The following is a 9257-nucleotide window of genomic DNA, read 5'->3' as shown; positions in this document are numbered from 1 at the left end:
CCTAGCCAGTCTCCAGACCTCAACCCCATAGAAAATCTGTGGCGGGAGTTGAAAGTCCGTGTTGCTCGGCGACAGCCCCAAAACATCACTGCTCTCGAGAAGATCTGCATGGAGGAATGGGCCAAAATACCAGCTACTGTGTGTGCAAACCTGGTAAAGACCTATAGTAAACGTTTGACCTCTGTTATTGCCAACAAAGGTTATGTTACAAAGTATTGAGTTGTATTTTTGTTATTGACCAAATACTTATTTTCCACCCTGATTTACGAATAAATTCTTTACAAATCTTACCATGTGGATTCATGGATTTTTTTTTTTCACATTCTGTCTCTCACAGTTGAAGTGTACCTCTGGTGCAAATTACTGACCTCTGTCATCATTTTAGGTGGGGGAACTTGCACAATCGGTGGCTGACTAAATACTTTTTTGCCCCACTGTATCCGTGATGCACACTTCCAACCCGTGGGAAAGCACCAAGTCCAGTGTGTGACCTTTTTCGTGCGTGGGACCAGAAACCCACTGGGTCAAGTTAAAGGAATCAATGATATTTAAAAAGTCCTTGACCAAAAGTTTCGAATCACAACAGACATGAATATTAAAATCGCCAAGGATCAAAAAGCTGTCGTATTTAAGAGCGATTCCAGCCATAAAATCAGAAAACTCTTTGATAAAATCCTTATTAAACTTGGGAGGGCGATATATGAGGGCACACAGCAGAGGCGCAGCAGGATTAAGGTGTAACTCAAACAGCTGGAGTTCAAAACTAGAAAATGAGTCATGCTGTAATATTTGATGGCAATGAAATCGAGGATTGAACACAGTGGCTAGGCCTCCTCCCCTGCCAGAGGACCGAGGGAGGCTGAAGAATGAGAAATTGGGAGGAACCAGTTCCGAAAACGCTACAGACTCACCGGGTTGGAGCCATGTTTCCGTCAGAAATAGAAAGTCCAACTGTTGAGACTTTATGAAGTCGTTTAATACAAACGTCTTGTTTGCTAATGATCTTACATTTAGCAAGGCCATTTGGAATGTGTAGATCCTAGCATCGGACGCTCCAGCTCGGTTAAGTGTGCGAAGATTTCTGTGGTCCACACCGCATCCACGGGTCCGAGGCCGCTTAGGAAAATAAAAAGCTGAGGACGGGGGATCAAGTGACGTGGAAGTTCCAGGGACAACAGGTAGGATCCATCTCGAGATGCACTCTGCTGGTCCAGTAGTTCCGCGAGAAGCGCGGAGAACAGCTCGGAGTTTGATGAGTGTACCAGCCCGCTTTCCTCGTTTCCTCGGACGCTTTTTCCAGGACGTTGTGAAGGTGTGTTGACACAAGTAGGCCGGGATACAGGGCTCTGGAAGTGGTGGAGGAGGCCCATAAGCATTTCCTACCACCGATTGTTTAAGAGCGAGGTCATATGAAGCTTTGATTTCAAGGAGTAACTGGCGATTATACACACGCAGAGCGAGAGCATTTTGGGATAGAAAGGAGAAGGATAAGGCTAGCCAAAGCCAAAGCAAAGTTAGCAGGGTTAGCAGACGTGTCGCCGTGCATACTGCTGGCGCCATCTTCGTTTGTAGCTGTTAAAACACAGAAAAACATGAAGGAGATTTTTCTGGCCTGACTTTTTATAGCAGATAACCTTAAAAATATTCTGCAATGCTCTGCATATAAAGTTTAAATTTCTTCACTATTGAACAACAGAAAAAATAGGCTTTCTTGTCCGAGGTCGTTTAAGTGAAAAAAGAAAAAGAAAAGAAAAAGACAGCGCTGTGAACAACAGTAGACTGGTGGGTAATAAGCGAATGAATAATGCAGAAAACAGAGATTTGACACGGAAAGCTGTTCTTGAAGTACAGAGAGAGAGAGAGAGAGAGAGCTAGCTGTGCATGAAGTGTGATTTTAATAGTCGTGGAGGCAAAACAGCAAAACGCATGACGACATTGATCAATGTGAAGCGCAGTTTGCTGCTTCTTTTGCTGCTGGCTCAGTGAATTTTCGTTGGAGAGAGACCAAACCTGCAGCTCAGAATCAGTGCAAAAAGATGTAAATACAGAGCGGACCCGACGCATCAGAATCGCTGATCTCTGACAGCGTTTCGGTCTGCGGGCCGTCGGGTGAGAAAGCGGAGAAAGACAAAGCTGATTCTGATGCGTCCGCTCTGTGTTTATGTCTTTGTGTGGAATCCGTGTACCTGCTCTCATTTACTGTTTGTTGGTTGTTGAAATAGTTTTGTGAGCTTTAATCTGAGAATATGCCATTTCTGGCAAAACACAGTTATATTTAAAAGTCAATTCAGGATGTAATGAATCGATATCGCTTTAGGCAGCACGGTGGTTAGAACTGTTGCTGCACAGCAAGAAGGTCCTGAGTTCAATTCCAACATCACCAGGGTCTTTCTGTGTGGAGTTTGCATGTTCTCCCCGTGTTTATGTGGGTTCCTTCTGGGTACTCCGGCTTCCTCCCACCGTCCAAAGACATGCAGCTTGTGGGGATAGGTTACAGTTTTTTTAAATTGGTTTGGTACTATTTTCACAACTAAAGTGTGCATTTTCAAATCTCTCAGTACAAAACTCACATTTGATCACATTTGTAACACCACTAGTCATTCTTTCAAATCTGATGTCATGAGTTCATTGTATTTGCACATATTTTCATTCCACTTAATCATTGTTGCAGAACATATGGTCATTGTGATATATTCTGAGAACATTTGCTTTACTCACCCAAACAAAACAGTAAGATCTTTTTTCAACGTAGTACTTTTACCAATCATTTCATTCAGGAGCAAATAATACAAGGTAAGCGTTTCAAATTGTCCTTGGTGATGAATGAGTGTAACTGAACTGTAAAACTTTACACAGCAAATATTACACTTATGTTCAGGCATAACCAAAAAAAACAAAAAAACAAAACAAAAAAAAAAAACATACACATACACACACACGAAAAAGGGAGAAAAAACAACAAGTCATTTACATAAGCACAATATATTTTTTATTTTATTTTTATCACTTTTACACAATTAATCAAGCCGGTCATTAACATTGGGCCATAAATTTTCATCAACATCACAGTGGATGTCTTTGTTGTTCAGGCACCGTGGGAAAAATTTCCTGGCATGACGAATCCAGGCTTGACTTTGCCCAGCAGTTATATCACCACAAGCTTCACACATGGCTTGAAGAAGGGAGACATGCTCATGGGGATGGCGATCATACACCTTCCACCTCCATGTAGAGAAGAATTCCTCAATTGGGTTGAGGAAAGGGGAATATGGTGGAAGATAGAGTGTCATGAAGCGAGGATGTGTTTGAAACCATTCCTGAACCAGCTGTGCATGGTGGAAGCTGACATTGTCCCACACAACAACATAGACAATGTCTTCTCCCTGACAGGCCTGCTCCAGTTCATTTAAAAAAAAACTATCAGGTGTTCAGTGTTGTATGACCCTAGAACTGGTCTACAGCCTACCACACCATCTTCAGATATAGCTGCACCCATTGAGATGTTTCCTCCAGGTTGTCCAGGGACTTGGATGGTAGCCCTTTGTCCAATAAGGTTACGTCCTCTGCGTCTAGTTTTTGCCAGATTGAAACCGGCCTCATCAACAAAAATATACTTGTGATGATTCACAGCAGCGTCCAGCTCCATCACCCTCTAAAATGATAATTTAGTTAGTTTTTTTTTTTTACAACTAATAGTTGTCAGTACTGTTACAGTAATTGCATGCCAGTTTAGTGTTGTACCTGAATATATTCTGAACGCAGTTGTTTCACCCGGACATTGTTCCTCTCAAAAGGAACCAAGTAAATTTGTTTCATGGAAACCTGGTGCTTCTTCAAAAGCCGGGCAATCGTTGGAAGGCTAATTGATGGCACATTGGCAAAGGTGTCATTGCTGTTCTCAATAGCCTGTTTGATTTCCGACAGCCGTATGTCATTCCTTGCCCTGACCATTTCCACCACAGCCAACTCCTGCTGGTCAGTCAAAACACGTGGGCGACCACCACCAGGTTGTCTCCTGTTAATTCTGAGGACAATCATATACTGTGAATATTGAAGTATTACAAATTACATTACTGTAAACTGACAATTACATGTTGTTCATCTATACAATAGAGTACTATATTTTAGAAGTGAAGTTGCTATAGCAAACATACCAGTTTTCTTGGCGAAAAGTTCTGATGATAGAGCTGACAGTTGACCTTTGTAAATTAGGCTGTACCAACCTGGCAGCCTCAGCCATGGTAAAGCCTCTGTTAACCACATGGTCAACAATGATGGCCCGGACTTCATTAGAGATGATGGTGCGTTGTCTTCTGCCTACATTTCTCTGAAGACCACCTCTCTGTTGAGGAGCACCACCACCACCTCTTCAATGAAGGTTTCCTCTCCCTACGAGTCTATCCTGCTCCATATTTGAACAGTGCAAAGTCTCAAACACAGTTCTACTTATATGGTAACTAATTGTGATCATCAGGGGGAAACAATTAGTAATTAGTATTTCTAGATTGAAAGCTCTTGCAGCAATGTGTAACTTACAAATGACCAGACAACAATCAGTCAAGTTGAAAATCCATGGACATAATGAAGGATTCATTGATTAAACATTAAGATCAGTTGAATTAAATGATAGACAAATGTATTAAACTGAATAATAAGAGGTGCAAATCAAAAATTTGATAGTGATAACATTATGAAAGGCAGTAACTGTGAACAAAACATTTATTTAGATGAAACACTTATTTTGTGTAGTGAAAAGGATATTTTGTCATTATGTGTATTGTACTGACACAATTGGAAATATGCTGAAATGTTTGAAAAACGTGCACTTTTGATGATCTGTTGTGATATAAGTACTAAGAGTTTTGAAAATGTACCAATTGCTTGTGAAAACTGCGCCAAACCAATAAAAAAAAACTGTAATTGGAAAAATCCAAATTGCCATTAGGTGTGAATGTGAGCGCGAATGATTGTCTGTCCCTGCGTGTTGGCCCTGCGACAGACTGGCGACCTGTCCAGGGTGTACCCCACCTCTCGCCCTATGACAGTTGGGATAGGCTCCAGTGCCCCCCGCGACCCTGAAAAGGAGAAACAGAAGCGAATGGATGGATGGATGGATATTGCTTTATTCAAGCTACTCACCTCTCTCTTCCACCTGTACTTTCAACTGGACCACGGCCAATCAGAGAGGTCCCGCCCCTGACTATCTCTGATTGGCCGTGGTCCACGATAGGGACATAATGTGTGTCTGTTGTTGACCACACGGAAGGTTGCAGTTAATTTTTTTTTTTTGTTACCCGAACAGATGTTATTCTGTTAGCAAGTACTAAAGCCATAATCCCATAGTCATTATTGGGCAGACAGATGGGTCTCCAATTATCAATAAGAAGTAAGTCTTTGTTTGGCTTTGGAATTAGTGTTATGAGACCCTGAGTAAGAGTAGGAGGGAGGGTGTTATTCTCTATACTTTCTATGAAAACCTGCAGTAAGAACGGAGCACTTCCTCTCCATGGCCTTATCAACATCCAATCTCTAGAACTCTAAATGCTCTACCATATATAATCTCAAAGAGTCAGACCGTTCTCTGTTGGAGTAATGTACATCTTAACTAGTTCTATACAGTCTAACCATGTCCTGCCTGTCTCTTCCATTGACTTCCTAAGTCTTAGCTTTACTGTGCCATTAGTTCTCTCTACCAACCCTGCACTTTGTGGCTGATATGAACAATGATGTTTTAGTGTTATCCCTAGATGCTGTGCCATTAATCCAATCACTTCATTTATAAAGTGTGGACCATCATCATTATAAATAGTCTCCGGAATCCCGTGTTCTGGGATGATATTCTTACATATTGCTTTGGCAACCGAAATTGCATCTGCTTCCCTAGTTGATTGATTGACTGATTGATTGATTGATATACCTTTATTAGTCCCACAAGGGGAAATTTCATGTTAAGGCTGCCAACCTATTGCACACAAGGGCGGCGCCATCTTACCCTCCAACCATACATACATTTTTTTTTTTTTCCGCCTGTCCCATTTGGTTCTTTAGCCATCAGAATTGTTGTCTGAAGACCAACAAGGATACCCAATGGATTTACTTTGCCAAATGGATCATCGTGGCATTGCCGTATTGGTCCATTTGGTCGATCTTTGTTTTTATTATTTATTATATTTTATTTTCAGATGTTACAGACGGGACAGACATGAGTGAGGGATAGGAAAGGGAGAAAGAAAGAGGAAGGAAAGGAAAAACAGAAGGGGAGAGGGACAGTGAGAAAGGGGGGGAGAAAAAAAATAAAAATCTCCTGGATCACCTGTTGAGAGAAGAATAGAAAACAAGCAAAAAAAGACAAACAAAAAACAAAAAACAAAGCAACATACTAAACACAACACCATCGCATTAATCTAGCTAAGTGTAAACAGCAGTAAATACTAAATATTCAATGTTGTTGTGCAGCACGCAGGACAGATGTGCTTCGAAGTAGTAGCCAAGAAAGGTGTAATTTGGGTCTACGAGCAGTGAACACCCGTGTGCATACCTGTGTGGATCAGCGCGCTTGTATTCCAAAGGTTTCTCCAGATCTGCTAGGGAGTGTGGGGGGGCCACAGCCCCGTCCTCCAGGGTGTGAAGCAGGTATGGAGGAGATCAAAACTCCAGACATCCAGAGGCCCCCAGAACACAAGAAACCATGGAAGACCAACAGAGGGGCAGCCGCGCCACTGTCCCAGTAAGAGCTGAGGAGAGTCCCAGATGAGGGTTCACTCAGCAGCCGCGGAGCAGAAGCCAGGGGGAGTTGCAGTGACGCGCCCGTGAGCTCCGCCGGCCGCCAGCTGTGCCTGAGTGACCGAGCCCCAGGCCGAGAGGCCGGGGGCACCCCACCCCCGAAGGGGCCCGAGCGAGCCCCAGGCTCCAGGCCCCGATAAGCGGCCACCAAGGAGTGAGCCGGTGTGTACCTGGACGCCCACCCCCAGACACAAAGAACCACCAACGCACCGACACCTGAGGGAGTCCGCCACCGGCAGGGGAAGTGGTGGTAGGTGGAGATAAGCCTCCAAACCTTGGAGGGCCTGAGGTGTCCCCAGAGAGGTGGCGTCTGATACCCAGCCTGACATATAGACACAGACATACAGGCACACACAGACACAAACATCCATTCCCCCCCTCATGCTCTCATATGCACTTACTCCACACTCAACCAACGTGGAGACAGACATAAAGAGACGCTGTACACACGATCACACTCCCCAAGCGTACTCTACAAACCGGGTCTAGGTACCCTTGCCCCTGGAGGGGGGAACTGCACCCAGACCCAGGTGGCGTTACCCTTTTCCCTGCGGTGGGGAGAGGCAGACCACCCCGACTCCGCAGCAGCAGGGAGGCCCCACACTCCAGACCGCAGTCGGACGGCCAACTCCACCTAGCCCTCCCGCTCCAGCAGGCCGCAGAGAATGGGGGTGGGAGAAGACTCCAAACCTCCCTCCACCTGCTCATTGTAGTGTTGATGCATGTGTGTTCTAAGGTGCATTTAAAACCCAGGAGGGCATGGAGCTACCTGCCAAGGAGCAGCAGGTAAGCGCATGGTCCCTCCTGCTAGCCCTCAATGACTAAGTGTATTTAAAATTGAGAGGTGGGCAACGACTCCAGGGGTGAGGTGTACACCCTGATGGTAATTTGGACTCCGTGATTGTGCCCACCCCCAAGATCCTATATGTATGTGTAATGAGAGTGTGAATAATGTGAATGTCTAAGTTGTGGGATAAAATTGAGGCAGAGGCAGCCAGAAGGGGACAGAGGGGGGGGGGGGGGGGGGTAGCCTCCTCTGCACCCTGGTGACATACCCCTACTCCAAGGCCCTGCATGTGTGGGTGGTTGTGGTGGAGCGGGAAGAGAGAGGCAGCTGGAGATGGGGAGGGAAGGGAGGGAGGGGCAGGTAACCCCTCCCTGGGGCCAGCTCCCCCGCTGACCCCAGTAGGCACTCCCACACTCCGCGACCCGCCAGGGAAAGGGGGCCCAGGCCCATCCAGACCGGGGCCCAGTGCAGCAGCGCCTCCCGGCCCCACAGAGCCCGGGACAGTCCACCCAACCCCACCACAGAGAAAACTGCACCCACCCCACCATCCACTCATCTTCCAGACTACATAAGACAATGGAAAATGCACCACATGAGGAAAGATAAGGAGACACATCAAATTCAGCAGGGAGGACATGAAAAGTGGCAGGTTAGCCTTCTTAGACTGTGAGATTTCCATCAGTAATGGCTGTACATCTAAAAGCTGACGTGTACCGGGAACCTACACATACGGATCAGTATCCAAGGTTTGACTCATCATCCACTGGAGCACAAACTGGGTGTCATCAGGACGCTACAACACAGAGCGAACACCATCCCCACTGACACAGCGGCCAGGGAGGCAGATGAACAGCACATCAAGAAGGCCCTGAGTGAATGTGGTTATCCCAGCTGGACTTTTGTCAAAGCGGGAAAGGCACCTAAAGAAAGCTCCGGTCAATCCAGGAGAGAAGGACAACCGCTGCCCAAGCGAAAACCTGTAGTGATCCCATATGTGTCAGGAGTATCGGAGCAGTTGAGACGCGTTTTTTCTAAACACTGGGTCTCTGTGGCTTTTAAACCCCAAAACACGCTGCACCAAAAATTGGTCCACTCTAAGGATCGGGTCCCCCGACACAAACAGAGTAACATAGTGTACGCTGTTAAGTACCAGGAGGATTGCCAGGATTTATACATTGGGGAAACCAAACAACCTCTGGCGAAGCGGATGGCACAACACAGAAGAGCTACCTCGTCAGGCCAGGACTCTGCAGTCTATTCACACCTACAGGCCAGTGGACACTCTTTCAATGATGAGGATGTACACATCCTGGACAGGGAGGAATGCTGGTTTGAGGGCGGAGTCAAGGAGGCCATTTACGTGAAAAGGGAAAGACCATCTCTGAATTGAGGAGGGGCCTAAGATTATTAGACACCACCAGAAGGCAGCAGGTTCTGTAGCAGGAGTAACTGCGTTTAGAGTGTTTTAAATTGTGAAAGTATAGGCAAACTTAACATCTCTAAAACCTTCTCCTTCTCTTATCACAGCCCTCATAGATGTCTGAATAGTCTAAACTCACAAGTAACCACAATAGACCAGAAAAAGAAATCTTATTGATGCAAATCTTCTCTAACACCTTCACGTAGCAGGTATCAAACTGATGAGACACTTTTTCTCTTCCCGTTGACATGAACTTGACATGGACTT

Source organism: Copadichromis virginalis, linkage group LG9 (assembly GCF_057382275.1).
Source record: "Copadichromis virginalis isolate Kocher_CV1m ecotype Utaka linkage group LG9, C_Virginalis_male_GT1.1, whole genome shotgun sequence".
NCBI lineage: Eukaryota > Metazoa > Chordata > Actinopteri > Cichliformes > Cichlidae > Copadichromis > Copadichromis virginalis.
This window is presented reverse-complemented; position numbering follows the sequence as displayed.